Here is a 26,933-nt window from a genome sequence, read left to right as displayed (position 1 = left end):
TTTCTTAATCAATTGTGCCTAAATAGTGAATACTCCATTTAAACCAGAGAGTATGGGATGAGAGAGCTTCTGGGTTATTGAGCAAATGGAGATTCTGGGAGGATAGTTAGCCAAGAAAGTTGTTTCTTTCCCCTCACACTCATCCTCTGAATCTCTTCATCTCATTGTTATCAATATCCTTCAGGAAAAAAAAAACAGTAAGCAAAGTGGATGTCTCCCAAGTTTTGTAAAGAGTGCTGAAGAGGGGCCTTGACTTACAGCAGAGCAGTTAGCAACAGAAGTTTCAACTTGGCCTTATGGTTAGCACCTGCAGTGCAAGAGAATCTTGCGATACTGGGTCTTTAACTGTGGAATCAGACACTATCTGGCATAGCGTTAGAATTGAGCTAAGTTGCAGGATGGCCAGCTGGTTTCTATCAAGAGTTAAATAATTGTTTGCTGTGGTGGATGAAAGTCTGAGAACAATGTGTTTTTCCTGTAGAGAACTGAGCATGTACCACTCATTTTTGAAGCTTTATATGTGATGCCAGGTACTGGAGACAGAATAAAGTAAGAACATGGTGTGAAATAGATGTAGATCTTTAGTGGTTTATTAAGATTGTCCCCATAGGCTAGATATGTGAACACTTGGTCTCCAGTTGGTACTATTTTTTAGGGGTAGGAGTGAGGTTAGGAAATTCAAAATACTGGAGGAAATATGTCATGGGTTTGGTTTTGGGGTATTTAAAATCTTCCCTTATCCAGTTTACTCTCTCTGCTTCAGATTTTTATTTAAAGATGTAAGCTCTCAGCTTCCTACTCCTGTGGTCATTTCTGCCACCTGCTTCCATGCTTCACTACCAGGATGGACTCTTATCCATCTAGAACTATAAGCCCAAATAAACTCTCCATCATATAAGGTGATTTGGTCATGATGCTTTACATAACAACAGAAATAGAAGATCAATACAAACATATGCACATAAGCGGTGCAAATAGAAGACTAATAAAACTCCTCGGTACAAAACAGGATAATGTTAAATGAAAATAAAATGTTGCAAGCAAAATGGGTGTATATGAGCTGAATAGTGCGATATAATTAGTATAAAGATAGAGAACATCTAATATAAAATTATATGCAAAGTGGTCTCACTGAGTGTGTATAACCCTAATGACAGTAGATTTTGGATTGGAAAAGCTGAAGGAAGAAATAGGGATGTCGTTGGTTTAGTAAAAGTAAGAAGAACGCTGACTAATATGTATTAATGACTTGCTGTGGGACAATGCTTTTGTACACTGTAAAGATTTGCCACTCATATAGGTTTAATAAAATGCTTATTTTCCAGTAGCCAGGAAGGAATTTTAGGCGGGTTGACCAGACTTGGAAAAGTCTGGGAAGAGAAAGGCTCAATCTGTAGTCACCAGCCCAGATGCAGAAGAAGCAAGATGAGAATGCCTCACTGAGTAAGGTACCAAGTCACACTGTTAAACATAGATAAGAATTATGGGTTAATTTAAGTTGAAGATCTAGTTAATAATAAGCCCGGGCCAAGAGTCCAACCAATTTATAATTAATATAAGCTTCTGTGTGTTTTGTTGGTACTGAATGGTTGTGGGAACTGGCAGGACAGAAACTTCCATTTAGAGTGAGTAGTTTCATCTTCTACTAGATCCTGTAACTGTTACATCTCAAATAGGGAAATAACACAACCAGTTACCTGTGACAGCAACCCAGAAGAAAAACAATGTAAAATGGAGTTCAAATAAAATGATTCATATGGAAGACCTGAGTTTAAACAAAGCTGCCAGACTAAGGGAAGACAGAAACCCAAGCAGTGAAGGAAGTCGAAAATGTGGTGTTTAGTGATCAATAAAGAAATTTGTCATTACACCCAAACTTTCAGGCACAATTGAGTAATGTAAATAGAACCCACATAAGAAATGAGAAAGGAGGATCAGGCCAGAGAGAAACATGAAGACTCCTTCAGCTTATTGTAACAGTGGTATATTTCATATGATACAGGTGAACTAACCCAATGTGCACTACAATCTGCACACACTTAGTTTTCCTTCTTCACAATGTAAGTTACAACACCTGAAGCATTCCTCCCCATCCCTTATAAAACCAATCATTTGTTACCTTTTTATGAAAAGAAAATGCCTTATAATTTTTCTGAAGTTGTCAAAATTTCTAGCCTCACTATTCTATCTTTGGGGACACTGTGAGGAAAGGGGGTTACTTGTGAAATCAGTGTAGAGTCTCTCACGCCTACTTCCTAAACATTCCACCAGCTCCTAGGGACACCAAGCCTTCACATAGGGGTCTTTGGGACACACTCAAGATCCATGTGACAGTAGTCAACCAAAGCTCAGACCAGATAAAAGTGGTTCCAACCGGATCAAACTGGTTTAGACCGGTTCAAACCAGTTGAGACTGGATCAAACCGGTTTAGACTGGCTCAAACAGGTTTACATTGGATCAAACCGGTTCATACTGGATCAAACGTGTTTAGACTGGATCAAACTGGTTTAGACCGGATAAAACTGGTTCAAAGTGGATTAGACCAGCTCAAACCGGATTAGATCAATTCAGGCCAGATCAAACCGGTTTAGACCAGTTCGAACTGGATCAAACTGGAACAGAATGGATCAAACTGGTTCAAACCTGATCAAACCAGCTTGGACTGGTTCAAAATGGATCAAACTGGCTCTGACCAGATCAAACCGGTTTAGACCGGTCAAACCTGAACAAACTGGTTCAAACCAGATCAAACCAGTTTAGACCAGTTCAAACCGCATCAAACCAGTTTGGACCGGATCAAACCGGATTAGACCGGTTCAGACCAGATCAAACTGGTTTAGACTGGATCAAACTGGTGCAGACTGGATCAAAGTTGATTAGACTGGCTCAAACCGGATTAGACCAGTTCAGGCTGGTTCAAACTAGTTTAGACCGGTTCAAACCGGTTAAGACAGGCTCAAAACAGATCACTGGTTTAGACCAGTTCAAGCCGGATCAAACTGGATCAGACTGGATCAAACCAGTTTAGACCCGTTCAAACAGGATTAGACGAAGGGACTGACTGTCACATTGAGTGAAATGTGAGAAAGAGACCTCAAAGCCTATCCCCAAAAGTGACACACTTAGCCCAACAAGGCCACACCTCCTAACAGTGCCACTCCCTTTGGGAGGAATTTTCTCTCAAACCTCTATATCTTCCAAAGTTCCAGGATGGGAATTTTGGACTAAACCAAAGCGTGCTGAATGCCCTACAGGGACTATGGTGAACACTGTTACTCCGTCTCCAGCACAAGGACCATTTATTACTATGGCTCCCAATGCTCAGGCAACCTCATCCCTACAGACTTTCCACTTGTCGCCCAATGATGTTTTAGGAAATGAACAGTTTTTGTTGACCCCTTGCAATGTAATACAAATGACCTCTAGTCCAGATGCTAATAGCCATCACTGTCATCTGAAGCTTTGTGACGATATTATTTGCTGTTCCAATTTCTGTAGTTATTCCAATCTTCTGAGTTCCGTAAGAATTACTCATTAAGCCATTCCATGTCTTCTCTAAACTACATCTCCAAGTACTTCTATATTATTTTTATAAACTAGATATGAAGAGTTAACCACATTACAATGTTTAGTTACAACAAGGTACCCACTCCTCTGGTACCAATTTTCCATGAGCCTGTTCATCCATGAGGCTGAGCACCCAACAGGAACAATTTTAAAGATGACATATTTATTCTGCCAAATGAAGTCAGAGGTTTCAGCCCATCATGGCAGATGCATCTGTGGCAGGTCAGCTTAAATTCCAGAGGGCAAGAACGAAGAAAGTGAGCCAGGCAGTGGTGGCGCATGCCTTTAATCCCAGCATTTGGGAAGCAAAGGCAGGCAGATCTCTGTGTGTTCAAAGCCAATGTGATCTACAACAGCTTGTTCCAAGACGGGCACAAAAGCTATACAGAGAAACCCTGTCTTGAAAAACAAAAACAAACAAACAGAAAACCAAACTAAACCAAACAAAGAGAACAAATAGAGTACTCATTAAGGCAAATTGTCTCTTTTTTTATTCCTTTTTTCTCTCCAGTGCCCCCACCTATAGGATGGAACTAACTGTAATCATAGTTGTCTCCTCTACAGAAATTTCCTCCATAATTTATTTATAATGTGCTATTTACCTCTTAAATACTTCTAAATTAGTGAAGTTGAAGATAGTCATTAACTATCACAGGTAGTTTGAGCGTAGATTTAGGGGGAAGCCAGTCTATTACATAGTGAAGATAAGGGGTGTATTTAGGCCATGTCACTTAAATTTAAATGGAGTTAGACTAAAATGATTCTTTATTACTAAACATTTACATGAAGATGGGAAGTAAATACTTTCAAAAACATTTTTTTTCAAAGGATACTTTGGAACAGATGAACAGAATGTATACTTGGCTGGTCTGGAACTCACTTTGCAGATCAGGCCAGACTTGAATTCACAGAGACCAACCAGCCTTCTGGGGTGTTGGGTTTAAAGTTACATATCTCTGTGCCTGGATCTTGGAAATATTTGAAAAGAGTTTTCATTATACATCACTGAAAGTAGAGGTAAAAAATAAATGGGGATAAAATATATAAAATAAATTAATGTTCAAGAGTCTGAACTACATCTTTGGTCTGACTATTCCATGGCAATTTTAATACATGCAAATAATGCTTAAAAGAATTTTGGTAGTGTTTCCTATCATTATCATCTCATGCTTTTATTAAGTGTTAAATATTGGTATTTTCTTATACAGATTACATCAAATTTATGCTAAAATTTAATACACATATATGAATGTACATACATAATTTTCCTACAATTATTTTATTATTTCAGAATAGCAGTACATGTATTTTTCTAGAATTTTATTTTCATATGTTTCCTTTTCTTGAATTTAAAATAACCTCATATGAACATGCTTCATACAGTACTTTCCCTGGGATGAGATGGTTATTAAAGTTATTATTGTTGCCATGTCTGTTCATCTTTGCTGAGAACATTATATCACAAGTATGGAAGACAAGAATAAGATGCTGGAGTGCTGGCAGGTATACAAATACCACAATATTAAAAACAATACATAGACAATATTTTAGATTAATATTTTTAATGTTATTGGTTTGCTTAAAATGTTGTGAATAAAAACCCATTAATAAATATTTCATGAAAGTTTATTCACTTATAATTTTACTTAAATTTTAACTCACTCAATCTTGAAACAATGTTGTAATTCAATGCAATTGGGATGTTTTGTTTTTGTTGTTTATTTATTTTTGAGACAAGGTTTAACTCTTTAGTCCAGATTGGCTTCAAACTAACAATTCTCATTGCTCAGTCTAACAAGCACAGGGATTAGAAATTTCAAAAATTTCTTTCTGTATGCCAACTTTTAAATAAACAACATTGCCTAAATATATAATATTCTTTATAATTAGTCTTCTCTAGACTTTTTTTTCTGCTTTAAATCCCTTTAGTGGTGGAGCATTCTGCAATGTTTGACAAGGCTTGACTCTTAGAAGATAATGGTGAACTAGGAAGAAATGAATAGTAAAGCATAATGTATCTTCCCTAAAACAATAACAAAAAAACAAACCAACAAAGAAACCACTGCCGAATCTCAGTGAGTAAGAAACATGTGTATATTCACCTATATGTGTACGTGTGTATGTACACATGCGTATGTACATATGCACTGACCCCTCTGATTGCCTGGACCTCCTGTCCTACAGTGGTTAGTCATATACCACATGTGGTCAGTTTTAGCTAACTCACTTCTCATTTCTACTCCCTTCCACAATAAGAAACAGTGCTTTTCCTGTTATATACCTTCTCTAGCCACAGTGAAGCCTAGATATAGCAGTTGAAGATTTGTGAACTGAATTTAATTAATCCCTCCTTGCTTAAACAGAATAGTGTTAAACTTTGTTCACAGCCTTTCAATTGCCCTTATCAAACCTTCAAGGTTTAAAGAGCTTTGGGTTGCTGATAGCTTCTTAGGAGACCAAAAACCTCTCACTATACCTGCAAAGAATACAGTCTTCCTCAAAAGCTCCTAGCATCACATCTATCATTTATCACCATCTTAAAACTGAAATTCCATCTGTGCAAGATACTATTGGTTAATAAACACCAATAAAACTTCCCATTAGAAAAAAATAGGATGAATACAATTTGAATAATTTATGTTGAGAAAATGTTTTTTTCTTATCCCAATTCAGAAATCATCCAGCTACTGTTTTACAAAACATACTTGGCACAAATCCATAACAATAGATTCTGTACAAGCTAGAGTCTACATATTCATAGAACATCATCAATTTGGCCCTAAAACTGTGTGCTAAAACATTCTCATTGGCAGGTAAAATGCCCAGTGATTATTGCTTCCCCCAAAGCTGAGCATGACATGTTTAACCACAAGTGACTTAAAAATCTGTCTGCCAATTCCTCCTTCATAACCGATAAGTAAACCTCACTGGAGAGTTTGTTTTGGATTTATCTGCATTGACCAAGCTCTCATCCTCTGAATGAGCAAACGCTGAGATGAATTTTGAGTATTTTTTTTTATCCTCAGGACAGCATTTATTCTGATACAAGGAACTTTATTCAAACAATTCATAGCACAGGATTTCTTCTTCAATTAGGTACTAAAGATGTAGAAATTATTCACATATATATATATATGATTTACAATAGACTACCACTAAGTTGATTGATTGGAAAATGTTTTTCCTGATCAATATTTTCTGCAAAAAGAATGCAATCATAGAGGCCTCTACAGAAAAAAATAGGTCAAGAATAATTTCAATATGCTTTTAATTTGAACATATTTTTGTATTATTAGCAGCAAAAATCATTAACACAGGCTTTCTGCAAGAAATATACCCACTAATTTTCCTTGATTTTGCAATATCAATAACACTAGTATTATTGATTCTAACCATTTTTCAGTTGAGAAAAAGTGGTACAGGATTTGCATATTCATGTCTGATCAATCAGTAAAGTAGTATATTTAAACTGGTATTCAGAAATGACTCCAGGAGAAATATCTGGGATACAAGTTCAAACCCTCATGAATGAATACAGAAGCAAATATATATATGTGTGTGTGTGTGTATCTGTATATATGTGTGTGTATGTATACATATGGGTATATTCACATAAATACATATACTTAAAGGTGTATAGGTATATCCTCTGTGTGTATCTGTATGTATGTATACATACAGGTATATGCACATATATACACTTATACTTATCACATATACTTAAAGGTGTATAGGTATATCCTCTGTGTGTATCTGTATGTATGTATACATACAGGTATATGCACATATATACACTTATACTTATCACATATACTTAAAGGTGTATAGGTATATACCTGTGTGTGTGTGTGTGTGTGTGTGTGTGTGTGTGTGTGTGTGTGTGTGTATCAGAGGGCAACCCTAATCAGCAGAGCTAGAGTGGCCGTGTCATCAGTACTTTCTGTTGTTGTTTCATTTGTTTCATACAACCATGAATGGCACGGGACTTGCATGGTTGTCTATGCTGTCTTCAAACTTCTAATCTTCCCATGGTGTCAGCTTTGTGAGAACAGGGATGACAGGCATGTACTGCCAGGTAGTGTTTTTATAAGGTTTTCACATATTAATGATGTACATCCAAATTTATTAATGTAAAACAAAATGAAAATTTTTAGAAAACTCTTTTTTACTAGTCAATATAGAAATTTGAGTTTTAGTTGTATAAGAAATAAAGATGTGGCATTTTCACATATAAACACAGATATTGCATATAAACTCTAGATTTGTTTGTTAGGTTCAGATTACTTCCTAAAAATCAATTTTGACTATTAAAGAATTTTTCTATAAACACTCTGTATGAATTAAGTAGGATTACAAATCTCATTTACCATAATTTATTGTTGATGCAGGAAAGCTAAAAACATTACAAATTTATATATTGTTTGGGTTCCATCTTCATGAGGACAAATTCAAAATAATCTCAAGACAAAAGGAATGCCATTTATATGGCAAACCCATGTATCTTTCATTAAACATAAAGATTATTATTAATATGTTAATATGCTTTATTTTAATTCTATCTGTATATACAGATGTTCCGTTTTATATTTAAATCTATTTATAAGCAGATAAAAGTTTGATAGATATTAATGAAATTCCCAACATTATGAAAAAAGGTTGTCATGTAGCTAGGAAACAAAGCACTCATGTATAATTCAGAGTCAACATAGAGAATTCCATGAGAGTAGAATGAGTTCTCTGAAACTGAATTCATAACGTTAGGAAACAATATCTACACTGTGAAAATGTAAAGGCTTTATTTTCTTACTCTAATACTGTGAAACCTTCTACACACAGTCCATAGGTTTCACTGGTTAAAGGCTGTAATTTCAACAGTGCATAGCGTGTGAAGATAGGACACAGGATGCAATTTTCACAACACATCAAAAGTTTCACTCAGCATAAACATCATCCTGTCTTCATTGTGGAACTACATTGATAGTCAGGTTCAAGTGAGAACTGTATATTTCAAGAACCTGGTGTGAAAACAGCCCTGTTATTGATTCCATACAAGAAACTAATAATATATAGAGACAATTAAAAAATAGGTTGGAGATGTGAACAGAAATACTAAGGATAAAGAGGGAAAGAAGTGCATGTTGTGGATTGCGGAGGAATGCATCTTGGGAACACCCAGGAGTCTTTGGTCTCTTTCTTTGACATTATGCTTCATTGTCTAGTTATAAAAATACAATGTGCGACAAGATTATGTGTATACATATTGTAATGAAAATACTTTGTATGGCACCGATTCAACAACTAATTAGATCCTGGATGGAAGTTATTCCTCTCAACTTGCTAAATATGCTTTCCTACTTGGGCAGATAATTCCAGTTAACAGTGCTATTTATAGCCCACAGGAAGTGCTCCTAGGCAGCATCAGCTTGTTCCATAGTCTGTGGGATTCTGAGGATAAATCACTGTGAGTAAAGATGTACAATCTAAAATGATCTCTCACAACTGAAAATCAATACATCAAGAACATAAAAGAGTCTGGGATAATTCACTTGCCAAGCCATAAATTAGGCATGCATATCAATGCCACATGGGATGCAATACCTCATAAAAATAAGCTTAAAATTCTTAAAATATATGATTAATGAAACTAGCACAGCTTGAAATATATATATATTTCAATAAATATATATATATAATATTGCTTACACTAACTAATATTTTATACTCAGAGCTTTATGCTTCTGAGAAATGGCATTTACAAACACAGTATCAACAGTGATATTAAATCAGAATTTCTTGCTCCAAAGTCCAATTTTTTGGGTAGTGATTCATGTTTCACTTTTGAAAATGGTGATTTACACTAATGTATTTCTCATAAAATATTTAATACTTCTTACAATTATTGCCAAAACTGTGCTCTAACCACTTCTATCAGGATGCCCACTGAAACTCTTTCCAAAGCAACCGTGTTTTTGAACTTTGATATTTTACAATAAAGTGACAATATTTCATACACTGAAAATTCTTGTGCCACTAACTCCGTGCCTCCTCCTCTGCCTACCCATCTGCTGCAGATATCCACAGCTCATAATGTATGGGGTGTGGAGAATTCACTGCCTTAATGTGGTCTGGGATCAGTTCCACTGACAATCTCTGCCCGCTGCTGTATTTCTAAATGTAACCCAAATCATGGTTTGAAGGAATTCTTATCAGAAAGCCTTAGCAACACTAAACTTCACCCAAGGATGGACTTCAACCTTCTGGAGTAAGCCTCCACACTGTGAACTTTAAGTGCAAAGGCTCTCTACATCTGACCACCACCCCTGGTTTACTATGAAAAGAAAACGTAATACTCTCCAAGTGTCATTCTCTGTTTCATGTCTTCAAGGGACTGCTTTGCTGCTTACACATTGAGACAATTTGTATATGACTGTTCTCCCTTATAACAGTTTTCTCCTAATGACAATGGTTTCCTCTTACCTAAAGCCAGGAGGAGTAGCATCAAAAACATGGAGAGTCAGCTGATACTAGGGGGTATCATATTTACAGTAAAATATGATCAAATCTACCCCCATGTTTCATCTCGAATTTCCCACTTAAATGATGCATTTTAGATAGCAGTTAATGAGAGATTCCCTCCTTTGGAAGTTTGTAGAGCTGTTGTGGGAGGTCCTTCTGCTTCTCCAGCCAATAGCCGCTGAGATACCAGCCCATTGGGGCGTGGTCTCTCTCTCTTTAAAAAATCGGCCACAACCCTCCTTGCTCTCTCTTTGCTTCCTGCTCCACTTCCAGCAACTAGACTCCCTTCCTGATTGCGCAGAGGGCTGTTGTCTGAGACGGTGATCTGTAAGTTTCTTCCCCTTTAAATAAATACCACCCTATTAATCATAATTCCAAACTGGTGTGGGATTGTTTGTGATTTACACCTTCATCATCTGGCACCTTAATGTTTGGTTTTAGGACCCCTCCTTCCCCCGCTTGGCTGCCTGCCACCAGATTGGCTTGGTGTGAGCCCTCCCTCCCTCAGCTGCAGCCTGTGCCTTGCAGCCTGTGACTTGTGCTTAGAGCCAGCAGTTTAATATAAATTATCACGCAGTGGCTTTTCTTGCTGCAGTTCTTCATATTTTCCCTTTAGACACCTCAGATTGACTTCAAGTCCCCACACACCCTAACGTTTGCCTTCCCACGTGGATTTAAACTCCACAGGCCTGCGTAGTCTCTGCCCACGAGGTTTGCTCTTTTCTGAGTCATTTTTAAATCTCCCTTGCCAGCGCAGCTCTTAAGTGGAGCGAACCAGAGCACGTGGTTACCTGTTGCCGAAAGCTGGAACCCCTTGGGGCGACTCTGTCACATGGAGGCATACACGGCTTCTGGGTTACACTTCTCTACCCCTGGATTCTGGGTTTATGGTTCCGTTATGGAATTGATTTAATTGCACTTACTTTGTTGAACAACTTGCATTTCCCAGTTTTTAACAAATACAAGGTGGACACTGAAACAGGACCCTGTTTTCATCGCGACTTGGCAATAGCGCCACCTGCTGGATAATAGGTAATATGGCAGTTTTCGTTTCCAACACAACTTTTACTGTTTACTAATACAATGGGTTATATCATGCAAGGTTTATATGACTATGGGGATAACTTAATTTACTGGTTACTAGGTTTCAGTATTCTTTTAAATATTCTAACATTTAGGAAGATGATGGCATTCCTAAGAACCATACAATCTTTACTACAAACTCATGCAGGTCAGGAGATTTAGGATTCAAAAGAGACAATAATAAAAAGACTTGAAATGATTGAAGAAATTATTGGAGCTGGTGAACAGAGTAAGAAGGCACAAGAACAGGATACAATGCCACCACCAGCTATTAGAACTGGCTTACCCAGGGTTTTAGTGACATACCCTGTAATTTATTCTGACAAAACGTCAACTTCTAAAGGCTCAAAGGGAGTCAAAGAAGCTAGATGGACACCGATAGCAATTAATGATCTAAAATAAATTAAGCAAGCCATTGTTAAATTTGGCTTTCCCTCTGCATATGTTAAGGAAATGATAAGGACTTGGGCTTCTAATGTTAGAGCTACCACCCATGATTTCCATCAGTTAGTATCTGCAGTTTTAGATGATGGACCTTCCTTGATGTTTGGAATCTATTTCAGAGAAGAATCCAAACATATGGAACAGCAAGGAAGAGCAAAAGGTGTCGAGGTTTCCCAAGATCAAATTCTTGGTGCAGGAGAATAAGCTGATCCACAGGTCCAAGCTCTTTATGACGATGAAGTACTGTGTCTATGTCACCAAGCAGCTTTAAATGCTTGGAATAGAATACAAGATCCAGCAAAAAGGGTTGAATCATATACCAGAATTAGGCAGGGGCCGAGAGAACCCTTTATTGACTTTTTGCAAAGATTAATTAAGGCTCTGGACATAGGGGTAACAGACCCAGAAGCTAGACGAATACTTCTTGAATCTCTAGCTTTTGAGAATGCAAACATAGAATGCAAAAAGATAATTGGGCCTTTAAGATCTAGATCAGCATCTATGGAGGAATGGATTCAGCATACGATGAATGTTGAGACGTTTAGCTATAATGATGAATCTTGGGTAGGAGAAGAGATTTCCAAAGCAATGAGGAGACATCAAACTGCCAGGTGTTTTAATTGTGGTAAATTGGGACATCTGAAAAGGGATTGCAAACAAAGAATTTCTAGGAATAATATCTCTTCTGGGAATGAAAAAATAGGAGACCTTGGCCTTCAGGTATATGTAGGAGATGTGGTAAAGGCCGAAATTGGTCCAATGAATGCAGGTCAACAACAGACAAACAAGGCAACCTGATACCATTGGGAAAGTCCTTGAGGGGCCTCTCACAGGCCCCCAAGCCAACAGTGGTCCAGTCATTCCCAGTCACAGTGGAGAACATGCCTCACCAAGAAAATTAAAAGCTCCAATTTCTGCTGTAAAAAGTAATACTGGTATAAATGATGAATTATGCCTAGAGGATGAGTCAAAAAAAACCATTAGGACAGAGTAAACATATATTTTGGCAGACTTCTATTAACAATCAAAGACCAAAGCTAAGAGTCTGTATAAATGACACTTTATTGAAGGCTTATTAGACACAGGTGCAGATGTAAGTATCATTACTCCAGAATCTTGGCATCAGAATTGGCCTCTTCAAGAGGTAGATGTTCAGTTCCTGGGAATTTGAGCCCTATCTCATGTAAAACAAAGCATAAGATGGGTTGAATGCGTAAAGCCCAAAGGGCAAATAGGAAGACTAAGGCCATATATAACCAATATTGCAATAAATTTATGGGGCTGTGACATGCTACAGCAATGGAATACCCAGATTAACATTCCTGTAGTTCCAGGAACTCATAATTCTGGGAAGGATATGATGAGGTATTATGGAAAAAGGTCACCAGCCATTCAGGCTGTACAAGAACATACAGCAAATACCAAACTTTTAGAGGTACCAACAGCCCTACCTTTAAAATGGCTAACTGAGAAGCCAATATGGATCAAACAGTGGCCTCTAGCTGAAGATAAATTACATGCATTGGAACAGCTGGTGCAAGAGCAACTAGATGCTCACCATACTGAAGAATCAACCAGCCCTTGGAATTCTCCTGTGGTTGTTGTAAAAAAGAAATCTGGTAAACAGAGAATAGTGACAGATCTAAGAGCTGTAAACATGTTAATTCAACCTATGAGCCCACTACAATCTGGAATTCCTTTGCCTTCTCTATTACCAAAAGGATGACCTCTTATCATTATTGATTTGAAAGATTGTTTTTTCACTATACCGTTACAAGAAAACGATAGAGAAAAATTCTCCTTCACAGTGCTTACTTATAATAATTCTCAGCCTACTAGGAGATATCAATGGACTGTCCTCCCACAGGGGATGCTCAATAGTTCCCTATTGTGCCAATATTTTGTAAGTAAGCTATTGGAAATAATTCATAAGCAATTTCTGAAGTCCATAATTTATCATTACATGGTTGATACTTTGTTGTCTGTTTCAAATAAAGAAAGTACTTTAGAAAGGATGTTTGAAGAAGTAAAAAAAAGTCTTGCCTAGGTGGGGATTACAAATTGCCCTTGAAAAGATTCAAAGAGGAAATTCTATTAATTACCTAAGTTACAGAATAGGGTTAGAGAAAATTAAAATGCAAAAGGCACAAATTAGGAGAGACCAGTGACAGACTTAATGACTTCCAAAGATTGTTAGGAGACATTTCCAGTCTACAACCAGCTGTTGGGATAACACCTGATCTAATAGTTCATTTAAACAAAACCTTAGTTGGTGATAAAGATTTGAATAGTCCCCGAAAACTGACAGCTGAAGCAGAAAAGGAACTGACAGTGATTGAGGAAAAATTACAGGAGGCACATGTGGATAGGCTGAACCCAAATCTTAGCTGCATCCTAGTCATATTGCCTTCCAGAATTTCTCCAACAGGGATTTTAATGCAGAGAGAAGATATTATTTTAGAATGGATATTTATACCTAATAAACAAAGTAAAAAATTTAAAACTTATATGAAAAAAGTCTCTGAATTAATTATAAAAGGTAAGCTGAGACTTCGTCAACTAGCAAGTATAGACCCAGCAGAGATTATAGTGCCTTTTACTACTGAGGAAATAAAAATGTTATGGGAAGACAATGAACCATGGCAAAGAGCTTTGCTAATTTTTGGGAGAAATTAATAGCAACTATCCCCAAAGTGATAGACTTAAATTCATAAAGAGAACTTCTTGGATTCCTCCTAGAATTGTGGGTGATGCTCCAATAACTAGAGCCCGTACATTTTATACTGGTGCAAATAAATCAGGGAAAGCAGGTTACAAGTCAGATTAATTGAGTAAGGTGGAACAAAGCCCTTATAATTCTGTCCAGAAGGAAGAATTATATGCCATTCTTATGGTGCTAAGGGATTTTAAAGAACTTCTTAATATAGTTACAGATTCACAATATGCAGAAAGAGTTATCTTGCATATTCAAACCACTGAATTTATACCAGATGACACAGAGTTGACTTCATTGTTAATCCAGGTACAAGACATAATCAGGAGTAGGCTTTGTGTAATGTACATAACCCATACGGTTCTGCCTGGTCCTCTAGCACAAGGTAACGCTGAGATTGATCAATTATTGATTGGAAGCATGTTGGAGGCCTCAAAATTTCATAAAACACATCATGTCAATAGTAAAGGCCTAAAGAAAGAATTTTCCATTACATGGCAACAAGCTAAGGACATTATAAAGAGATGTCCTACTTGTTATTTCTATAATCAAACACCATTGCCTGCAGGGAATAACCCAAAGCATACTCAAAGTAATGAAATCTGGCAGATGGATGTGTTCCACTTTATGGGATTTTGTAAATTAAAATATGTACACCAGTACACCACACCATAGACATGTATTCATGTTTTCAATGGGCTACTGCCCTGAGCTCAGAAAAAGCTGATTTGGTAATCACACATTTATTGGAAGTTATGGCCATCATGGGTATACCTGCATAAATAAAGACAGACAATGGTCCAGCATATGTATCGAAGAAAATGAAATGCTTTTTTGCTTATTATAATATAAAACATATTACAGGTATACCAAATAATCCTACAGGTCAGGCAGTTATAGAAAGATCAAATCGTACTATAAAGGATATGCTGAACAAACAGAAAGGGACCGAAAATACCCCCAGAAATAGATTACATAATGCTTTATTGACCTTGAATTTTCTTAACGCTAATGAGAAAGGGACAACACTGGCAGAAAGACATTGGATAATGGAAAAGTCTGCTGAACTAAATCAACCGATTTATTTCAAAGATATGCCGACCTCTCAATGGAAGCCAGGAGATGTGCTACTTTGGGGAAGGGGTTTTACTCTTGTTTCCACAGGAAGAGAAAAATTGTGAATACCATCAAAATTAATAAAGGTTTGATTCGAAGAGGAGAAACCTTTTGGAAAGGAGAAATGACAATTCATCCACAATGATGATATTCATACTGGTGGTAAGTAAAACATATAAAATGGGGTCAAGATTCTCTTCTTATCTCTGCAGGAAAACACTCGTCTTCAAAAAATTCAAGGGACCCTGGATGTTTGAATACTGACAGATGGAAACTGTTTACAACCCAATTAGAATCGACAAGAAAATCGAATAGGTTCCGTAAGTAAAATTATTCTACTCTTATCTATAAATATATATTAATGTGCATTTATTTATCAATAAATAGAGCTGGTTTTGAAGTTGGACTGTGGCTCAGTCCCTCTCCAGTTCCAAGCCTGTTGGTAAAAGAAAAACCCAGAGTTTCTGGAGTTTCTGTCTCATGTCAAGAGTCATGATATAAGACAGAAAAAAATATAAGTTTAGAAAACATTTTGGCTTTTCATCATATCTATCATACTTTTCATTGAATATATCTATCATGCCTTTCATTGAATATATGTATGTTTATATATGTCTATATAATTAATATTTAAGTTTTTCACTGTATCCGTGCAAAATAAATGCAATGCAGATATCAAAGAATATTTACCACTTTAATGATAAACTTACAGAACCAAAGTTCCAGTGTAGTACAGGAGGTAGGGAGGAAAAAAGGGCCGAGCCGCCTCCCCGCGCGCCCATTTATAGGCAGGCATTTGCCCGAGGCAAACCCCGCTCCCTAAAGGGGCTGTCTTAACCCTACATCTCCCCCTTTTGTCTAAATAAGACAGAACTAAACCAAATATAACTATAAACAATAATAAGAAATGAAAAATATAACAAACAATATTGAGAACAAAATTTTGCTAGAGAGTAACTACAGTTAAATAATCTTCAACTCCATCAAAGATATAAGAAGGGAGTAAATATTATTTAACAAATGAGAGATATCCAAAATGTGCAACAAATGACAGAGACAACTGACTACATGGGCAATCACCCAAAGTCTCGTTTGTAATTTAGAGTCAACCAACTTTGGCTAAGGCCTAACATAACTGACATACCAATATCAAATGCAAGGTACTTTCTTAGAATTATCCTACCCTGTCTTGGCAAGATAAGACAATCCTGTTTCATAATTTAGTCAGTAGTTGAGGTATGGGCTTTTCTTAACCCAAAGGCCAGTTCTGCCAAGAAGACAAGCTCCCAGTGGAGTGTCTTTGGTGCTCAATGATCTCTCGGGAGTAGAGTGGTGTTGCCAGGAGTAATTGTGTCTCGTTGGTACAGAATTCTAGGTTAGATTAAAGGCCATTTTCTACAGCTCTTCAAAGAGGCTGAAGATTATACTATCTATACTAAAAAGAATCTCTATGTATTTAAAAGATCTGATTATCCTAAAAATAAATATGACAAACATATAATTCTCAATACCTATCTAATTTGAAAACTAGAGAATAAAAAACTGTGCAATATATGAAGACAATGATCTTCACCTGTAAACAATGTCATTACTTATCAAATGTAAATAATGTTATTACATAAATAATACCAGAGGTAGAAATGTACATTGTGATATGATAGATGTATCCATACAATATATCCATACTCTTATACAAAAGTAGAGGTAGGAACACTCACATTTAATATTCAATATATCAATATACAAGATACAGTAACAATATAATTTTCTAAAAACAGTAAATCACAAATAACAATCATCCCATCAAACCAGTTAATCCCCCTCTTTTTTTTGAATATACCCCTAATTCCATACAATATCTCCCCATCCCCTCAACCCTAAACCAACAACTAAAAGATGTCCCTAACCCTGTGGGCAAACTCTGTTGGGAGAGGGGATGTCGTCCTCTTAGATTGCTTCTAGCTGACATGGGGGCGACGTTCTTCTTAGGGGCCCCTGTGAAAGCAAATGATGGTAAAATTCCCAAATTAACCTTTGACTTAAGAAAATTATAACTAGTCTCTGAGTGTTTTGAGAAGGTCTGGCCAGAGCATTGTCAAAAATGTGCATCATACGAAATTGTCTCTTGCAGTTGGTACCAAAAAACAGGTCTAAAATTAGTGCTTAAAAAAAAAATCATGACGTCATAAAAACCAGATTGAGTTGATGTTGTGGGGCCCCATCTTCATCCTGGAAACTTAAAAGATTACTGTAGGAAAATATGTTGCTTTTTATGGGAAATTTAAACATTAACAACAAGGACATGTACTGACATATAAAGAAAGACACAGATGTGAGGGAAGGCAAAGAAAGTTTATCAAGTATAAAATTATTCTTATTCTGTCCCATTTCATGGCTCCTGACCTGAGACAGAAACTATGAAATATCTCTTATCAACAGGCTTGGAATTGAAGAGGGACTGAGCCATAGTCCAACTCCAAAACCAGCTCTACACATTTATAAGGAAGTGTTCAATAAAACATATAAATATATATAAAAAAATCAATACTTACTGTATGTATAGATACTTAGTGGGTCGTAACTATTTTCCATCCATCAGTAATTAAATATTAAGGGTCGCTTAAATTCTTTGAAGATGAGTATTTTCCTGTGGAGATAAAAAAAGAAACCTGCCCCCATCCTATCAGTAATCCTTACCATCTGAATGCCGGTCATCCTTGTGAATGAATTGTTATTTATCTTTTCCAAGTGACTTCTCTTCCTCAAACCGAACCTCTATTAGTTTTGACGGTATCCATAATTTTTCCTCACCTGTGGAGATAAGAGCAAAACCCCTTCCCCAACACAGTACATCTCCTGGCTTCCATTGTGAGGTCAGCACATCCTTGAAATAAACTGGTTGATTTAGTTCAGCAGACTTTTACATTATCCAATGTCTTTCTGCAGCCATCATTCCCTTCTCATTAGTGTTGAGAAAATTCAAGGTTAACAAAGCATTATGTAACCTATTTCTGGGGGTGTTTTCCACCCTTTCTGTTTGTTCAACATATACTTTATAGTTCGATTTGATCTTTCTATGACTACTTGACCTGTAGGATTGTATGGTATACCTGTAACATGCTTGATATTGTAATAATCAAAAAACCATTTAATTTTCTAGAGACATAAGCAGGACCATTATCTGTCTGTATTTGTGTAGGTATACCCATGATAGCCATGACTTCTAATAAATGAGTGATTACTGAATCAACTTTTTCTGAACTAAAAAAAAATTCTTTAATCTGTAATGACTGGTTTCTGCCAGTGGTGGCGAAAGAGTCCAGTTGAGTCCACGTGGCCTAAATCTGAAATAAAATGACTCAAAAACAAAATTGAAACAGACACCAGGCTGATAAGTAGCAATTGGGCCAGAAAGGGAATAACGAAAAGCCAGCAAAGTAAACAAATCAAAGGGATGCCGGCGTTTTTGTGCCGGGGCTCGCAGGCTGCTGTCACGTGACCCGAGTGCCAGCAGAGGTGGGACGGGAACAGAGACTTAGGCGGCAAGGGTGGTGGGGAACAGAGACTTATCGCACTGTTAAAAAGGCTCTGTCGATTTCAAACCCGCTGCTTGATTCTCTAGCAAGCAGCAGGGAAAATCGAGTCGCTCAGAATCTCAGCTGCTTCTGCGCCCAGGGAGACCACCGCCGCGGCCCGGTGGGGGGCCTCCAGAGACTCCAATTTGGGCCTGGGCTGGGTCTGTGAAAGCCCCACGGGGAGGGTGCCAAATGTATCTGCGCAAAATCAATGCAATGCAGATATCAAAGAATATTTACCACTTTAATGATAAACTTACACAACCAAAGTTCCAGCGTAGTACAGGAGGTAGGGAGGAAAAAAGGGCCGAGCCGCCTCCCCGCGCACCCATTTATTGGCAGGCATTCGCCCGAGGCAAACCCCGCCCCCTAAAGGGGCTGTCTTATCCCTACATTTCACAATGAACAAAGATTTTTTCCACATTTGCATTCCACATTTGCATTTTCTTAAGCCAAAGACTCAATCATTATACGTCTTGCTTCTGGGTCAGATATCCCTATTTGTACAGCTTTAGTCTTTGTAAAAAGTCACTAAAGGGTTCTCTCTGACCCTGTTTAACTCTGACAAATGATTCCATTCTCTGTCCTGGGTCTTGTACCCTGTCCCAAGCAATTAAGGCTGCTGTAGTACACATGGAGAGTGTGTTTTCATACAAATTAGCTTGTTCCTGAGGGTCGGAAAAGAGCCCCTCACCTAGAATTTTATCTAGGGAAATGTCAATTCCCTTCATGATGGAGGAAGGTCATTGGCTAATAAAGGAACTGCCTTGGCCCATTTTATTGGTTAGAAGATAGGTGGGAGGAGTAAACAGAACAGAACGCTGGGAGGAAGAGGAAGTAATCTCAGACTCCACAGCTCTCCTCTCGGGAGCAGACGCCTGAGAGAGACGCCATGCCCCGCTCCTGGGCAGACACACGCCATGAAGCCAGCTGCCAGGTTAGACATGCTGAACCTTTCCCGGTAAGACCGGTGCTCACAGATTATTAGAGATGGGTTGATCGGGATAACAGAATTAGCCAGTAAGGGCTAGGGATAAAGGGCCAAGCAGTGTTTAAATGAATACAGTTTGTGTGTTGTTATTTCGGGTAAAGCTAGCCATACAAGTGGCTGGGGTGCTGGGGACGCAGCCCCGCCGCCCGTATTATTACAGATTGGCGCCCAATGTGATGGACTAAACCCACTTAAAAAACCTGAGAAGGCTTAAAAATAAGGGAGAGAGAGTTTAACACAGATTTTTGCTGTTTGTTGGTGGCGTGCTGTAGAGAGATTTCCTGATTCGGCAACAGTAGCAGAAAAAACGCTGTGTCATTTTAAAGCACAACTTCCTGGGGCTGTGCCACCATTGCAACCTCTGTCTGGCTCCTGCAGGAGACAGAGCTTTTGAATAGAGCATTTGGAGTAAAGTGCTACGATTTGTTTGATGGCAACTAGACTCGCTGTGTTTTGGGTCTACTCTGCTTGTTAGAGGCAAGCAAGCACTCTCATCTAAGAGAGGCTTCCTGACTCAACTTTAGCTGCAAAGCTTGCAGCTCTTTTAAGAGGTCCTGCCACGAAACACTTAAAACAGTGTTGACGAAAAGCTGAACGCATGCTTTTCGGTTTTCAGCCGTAGCAGAAAACAAGCTGCACCGTTTAAAAATGCCAGCTTTCTGGGCTGTCCTGCCAGGGCAAACTCTGACACTTTTACGCAGGTGGTTCGTGCGGTTTGCAAGCACAGGCTGCTGAAGCTCGCTTGCTGGCAGGGACCTTGAAATGCCATAGAGTTGTGGCAGTAAACATGGCTACAGCCAGTACCTCAGCCATGAGGCTGGAAAGCTAAGGAATGGGCTACATCTAGCCGGCAAAGCCACGGCTTTAGTCCTACTGAGATTGCTTGGTAAATTAAAGACTCATGTGGTCAGAAAAAGAGAGATATACAGTAAAAAGAGATTCAAAGACAGAGAAAATTTCTGAATGGTTTAAAGTGTGTTAAAAATATATTCAGACTAAAAGTTGAAGTTCTTAAAGTAACAAAAAAAAAAAGGAAGAGAGTTGTTGTGTGTGGTACCCACCTTTAATCCCAATACTTGGTAGGCAAAGGAGATTGACCTCTGTGACTTCAAGGTGTGGTAGCACACGCCTTTAATCCCAGTGCTTAGAAGGCAGAGACAAACAGATCTCTGTGAGTTCAAGGTATAGTAGTGTACACCTTTAATCCCGAATGACTGGGAGGCAGAGACAGGCAGATCTCTGAGAGTTCAAAGACAGCCTGGTCTACAGAGTTACTTCAGGTCAAAGATACAGAGAACCTGTCTCAAAAAGCAAAGAGTTAAAAGTAAAAATAAACAACATAGAGGTTAAAACAAAGCTGCACAAAGATGGAAAATACACAGAGAATTTTGATACTTTATGCTATTATGCTCTCTTTAAATTATTTAAATGCTGAGAAAGGAGCAACAGATGCTAAAAGATATTTATTTATAAATGCTGCTGAACTAATCCAACATAGATATTTTGATGCCTTAATTTTGAAATTTGGATCTAAGGACATGATGCTTTGGAAAGGAGTTTCTTATTTTGTTTTCACAGAGGATGAGACCCTGTTCATTTCTTGTATTCCGATTTGGTATGATGGACCACGCCCTCCTGAAGGGTTGGTGTGAACATTTTTCAGAAAATTGCTTCGCTCAACTGCCAACTGAGATGAAACTAGCACACAGGTTATACCATGAAAGACCTAATTAACGACGCCCCCATTCAGCAGGAAGCAGTTTGGAGAGAAATAAATGCGCCCATATTCCCAAATATGGTTTATAAACGTTCTTTTACATTTAAAGGGGGATATGATATAGGTATGAATAATTTGCATTAGTATAGATTTTGCTTTATTGATAGAGATTTATGGTCAATTTTGTTATATTTATAAGTGTTTCTGATTTTGATTAAGGTATTGTGATTGTGTAGTTCATTTAAATATATACTGTATAATTAAGAAATAGAGGTTGTTAATGGATAATCATCGATAATATTTAAGCTTGTAGTCACGTTAGTTAGATTTTCTAGATATATAGAGATAAATTTTAGATAGACATTCTTCATGTCTTTCAAAGATTACAGAATAGGACATTTAATGTTTTAATATCTGAGGACTTTTCATGACAATGAGACACTCTGCTTCTGGCAGCACCAATCTACTTCAAGAGGAAGATGGGCATCGAAGAGGCTCATTATGGAGTTTGATAGCCATTTGGGCAAGAAACTGCTCTTGCCTGGACTATTGCATAAACTGGACACAGAGAACCCACAGAGAGAGGACTACTGAACTTGCCTAAGGTGAGATGATCTTTCAAGGTTCCTGATTCATTTTGAAAGAGTCTGCGAGACATTCTGCAGGACACAACAGATAGTGACTGAACTGACTTTGAATTTTCCTGCTTTATGGAAATGTCTGCTGGATACCATGGGCCTGAAGGCTGAAGATGGATGCCCCAACGGTACAGAGGAACTTTGGGTGACTGTCCAGGCAACGAGATGTCTCTGTCATTTCTAGAGTTTTAAAAGTTGCTTTTTTTCTTGTTTGCTTAGGTAGTATTGTATCTTTCTGGAGTCTTTGATGGAGTTAAGAATAGTTAGTTGTGGTTATGGTTTTCCTTAGTTATGATAAAGATTATTGTAACTTTTACTTGTTATATGTAATTTTGCTATGTTAAAGTTAAAGCCTTTTTTTTTGTTTAAACCGAAAATGGGGAAATGATGGAGGAAGGTCATTGGCTAATAAACGAACTGCCTTGGCCCATTTTATTGGTTAGAAGATAGGTGGGAGGAGTAAACAGAACAGAACGCTGGGAGGAAGAGGAAGTGAGGTCAGACTCCACAGCTCTCCTCTCGGGAGCAGACGCCTGAGAGAGATGCCATGCCCCGCTCCTGGGCAGACACACACCATGAAGCAAGCCGCCAGGTTAGACATGCTGAACCTTTCCCGGTAAGACCGGTGCTCACAGATTATTAGAGATGGGTTGATCGGGATAACAGAATTAGCTAGTAAGGGCTAGGGATAAAGGGCCAAGCAGTGTTCAAATGAATACAGTTTGTGTGTTGTTATTTCGGGTAAAGCGAGCCGTGTGGGCGGCTGGGGTGCTGGGGACGCAGCCCTGCCGCCCGTATTACTACACCTTTGCTTTTTTCTGCTTTTCTAAGAGTCTAGCCTCTTGCCTGAATAAGCATTTCCATTTAATTGCGGTCCACTCTCAGGTACCACAGAGCTCAGCTGGAGCCAGTCTGAGGGGGTTGCTCTGCTTGTTGTGGCCCAAGATTTTAGCATCTCTTTAACAAAAGAGGCTTGCATCCCAAAAGTCTTGACAGCCTGTTTTATTTCCTTGAGATCATTCATACGGACAGGCTCCCATTTATCCTCCTTGATGACCCTAGGGTTTCTGGAACCAATCACCTTCTCTGTTGTTATTACTGGAAAGGCAGGTAGAGCTGTAGGTAGAACTTTGTGGGAATTGTCCTGGAGAGATTTACCCACAGATGTAGTTAAAATTTGCCTTTCTACCCTTTGCTCTTCTTCATCAGAATTTAGAAATTCCTTAATCTTTTCAATTCTATTCACCATTGCCTTCTGCAATGTCTGAATCTCCTGTCCAGAATTATGTTCCAAAGCCTTCATTGAGGATTCTAAAGTATGAAATTTGTCCATTAGAGATAACATCTCATCTTTGGACATAATTTTCATGGCATAAACCATGCCTTCCTGAATTGACAATTTTTCTGACAATCTTTCACAGGCTTTAGACAAAATCCGATTGTCACATTCAGCAGTTTTGATTCTCTCAGTTAATGTTTCAGTTCCTACAGAAAGGGACTGAAGCTTACGATCCAAATCAGCTGTTCCTTCTTCCATAGTAATGAATTTCTCCTTAGCATCAGCCTGTACCTTTTCTAAATTTTGCTCAGTTGATCAAGTCATGTTAAACAAAGATCTGTTCTTTTCCTGGAGAACTTCAAACTGATTCTTGAGAAGATTGTTGTCATTCTCAATTGTTTTTAACTGTTCAACCTCTGCCTTAAGAATCCTGGATTCATCTCGTAAAGACTTTATCATATTTCTATTATCAAACCATATAGTACCAAGGAAAACTACGAATCCCAGAAAGATCCATAGATGTGGGGGATGACAGACACCTCTTGTAAAATCTCCCACATGGTACAATCAAAAAGGCTGTTAAAGTCTTGAATGGTAACGTTTTCAGACATTTTCAATCAAATCAGTATTTGTTTTTATTTATAAAAGAAAATTATTTACTTGTAATGATGTTTTCCTGCCGGTGGTGGAGAAAGAAATGCACCTGAGTCCACATGGACTAAGTCAGAGCCGGTCTGAAACAATTAAGTCAAAACCGAAAGTTAAGTAGACTGTGTACTGTGTGAATTAGAGCAGACACCAGGCTGATAAATAGCAATTGAGGGGAGGGCCAGGAAGCCCGGCAGAGCCAAGGCCGGACTAAGCCACCCACAGGGAGGGGACGCAGAGCAGACTGCTTGGTGCTGGGGCATGGGGCTGAATACAGAGGCACTTGCACCACTTGCTAGATCCGAGCAATTCTGGCGGGCAGTTCAGGGCCACACAGACTCGTGCAGGCCGCCGCTCTGTTTAGTATGACGGGCGGGGCCGAGTGGGGTCACTGAGAGTCACCGATGAATGTTCAGCTGGTTGGGAATAGGGGCGGGGAAGGGAAAGCGAGCCGCCGGGAGCAAGCTGTGAATGCTAGCAGGCTATGCACTTGATTCCAGTTGCACTTCCTGAGCTCCGGTAGCTAACTTGCTTGCAAAGGCTGGGAAAGATCAAGCTTGAGCCCCCCATGCTGGGGCGGGGGCAAAAAAAGCTGACATTGGAGCACCAAAATGTATGGGCATAATTGAATGCAGACAGATTGTAATAATACATATAGCTTTAATGGGGAAATAGACTTACAGAACCACCGGTTCCCGCGGAGAACAGGAAAACAGAAGGGGCGGCGGGCTCACACTCAACAGATTTATATGTAAACATTAGCCTGAGGCGAACATGCCCCCTAATGGGCTGGGCTTATCCCTACAATAACCTAGGTAATTAACAGATTCTCCTCTCTGTATTTTTTCAGAAGAAATCTGCAATCCCTTTTTAGGTAAAATTTTCTTTACTTCTTCAAACATTCTTTCTAAAGTATCTATGTTTGAATCAGATCAGAAAATGTCATCTATGTAATGGTAAACTATAGACTTAGGAAATTGCTTACATATTATTTCCAATGGCCGACTTACAAAGTATTGACACAGGGTGAGGCTATTCATCATTCCCTGTGGAAGCATAGTCCACTGGTATCTCCTAGTAGGCTGAGAATTATTATAAGTAGGCACTATGAAAACAAAATTTTCTCTATCCTTTTCTTGTTAAGGTATAGTGAAGAAACAACCTTTCAAATCAATAATTATAGGAGCCCATCCTTTTGCTAACAGAAAAGGCAGAGGAATTCCAGACTGCAAAGGGGCCATAGGTTGAATTACTTTGTTGACAGCACTTAGATATGTCACCATCCTCCATTTACCAGATTTCCTTTTTACAATAAACACAGGAGAATTCCAAGGGCTAGTTGATTCCTCAATACGCTGAGCATCTAATTGCTCCTGTACCAACTGTTCTAAAGCCTGCAATTTATATTCAGCTAGAGGTCATTTCTTAACCCATATTGGCTTCTTAGTTAGCCATTTTAAAGGTAGGGTTGTTGGTACTTTTAAAGGTTTGTTAGTTGCTTCATGTTCTTGTACAGCCTGACCTGTACAAGACTGGTGACCTTTGTTCATAGAACCTTATCATATCCTTCCCAGAATTATGAGATTTTGGGACTGCAGGACTGTTAATCTGGGTATCCCATTGCTGTAGAATATCACAGCCCAATAAATTTATAGCAATATCAGCTACATATGGCTTCAGCTTCCCTCTTTGACCTTCCGGCCCAATACAGTCAACCCATCTTGTGCTTTGTTTAACTTGAGATATGGTTAAATTGAACATCTACCTCTTGAAGAGGCCAATTTGGATGCCAAGATTCTGGAGTGATGATCCTCACATCTGCTCCCATTTCTATCAAGCCAAAAATTACAATTCCATTTATACATACTCTCAGCTTTGGTCTCTGATCATTTATAGAAGTTTGCCAAAACACACACTTCTTATAACCTATTTGAATTTTTGACTTATCCTCCAAATTTGAGCCATCATTTAGAATCTAGAAGGTTCTAGATTTTTTTTTTAATTTTCCTGGTGTGACATGTCCTCCACAGTTGCTGGGAATGACTGAGCCACTTTGGGCTTGTGGGCCCACAAAAGGCCCCTCAAGGAGTTTCCTGATGGTATCAGGCTGTCTTGACTGTCAGTTGTTAATATGCATTCATTTGTCCAATTTTGTGCTTTACCACACCTTCTACATATACATGAATGTCAAGGTCTCCTATTTTTTGCCATTCCCAGATGGAATATTATTCCTAAAAATTCTTTGCCTGCAATCCTTTTTCAGTTGTCCTAATTTATCATAACTAAAACACCTGGCAATTTGATGTCTCCTCATTGCTTTGGAAATCACTTCTCCTACTCAAAATTTATCATTATAGTCTCAACATTCATCATATGCTGAATCTATTCAGCCATAGATGCTGATCTAAACCTAAAGTCCCAATTATCTTTTTGCATTCTATGTTTGCATTCTCAAAAGCCAGAGATTCAAGAATTATTCATCTAGCTTCTGGGTCTGTTACTCCTATTTGTACAGTCTTAATTAATCTCTGTAAAAAGTCAGTAAAGGATTCTCTCTGTCCCTGCCATACCCTCGTATATGATTTGATCCTTTTCTCTCGTTCCTGGATCCTATCCCAAGCATTCAAGGCTGTTTTGTGGCATAG

The sequence above is a fragment of the Microtus oregoni genome, unplaced genomic scaffold (genome assembly GCF_018167655.1).
Source record: "Microtus oregoni isolate MIOR12 unplaced genomic scaffold, Mior012 000007F_ref0000211, whole genome shotgun sequence".
NCBI lineage: Eukaryota > Metazoa > Chordata > Mammalia > Rodentia > Cricetidae > Microtus > Microtus oregoni.
The sequence above is the reverse complement of the archived record's forward strand: the minus strand, read 5'-3'. Positions refer to the sequence as shown.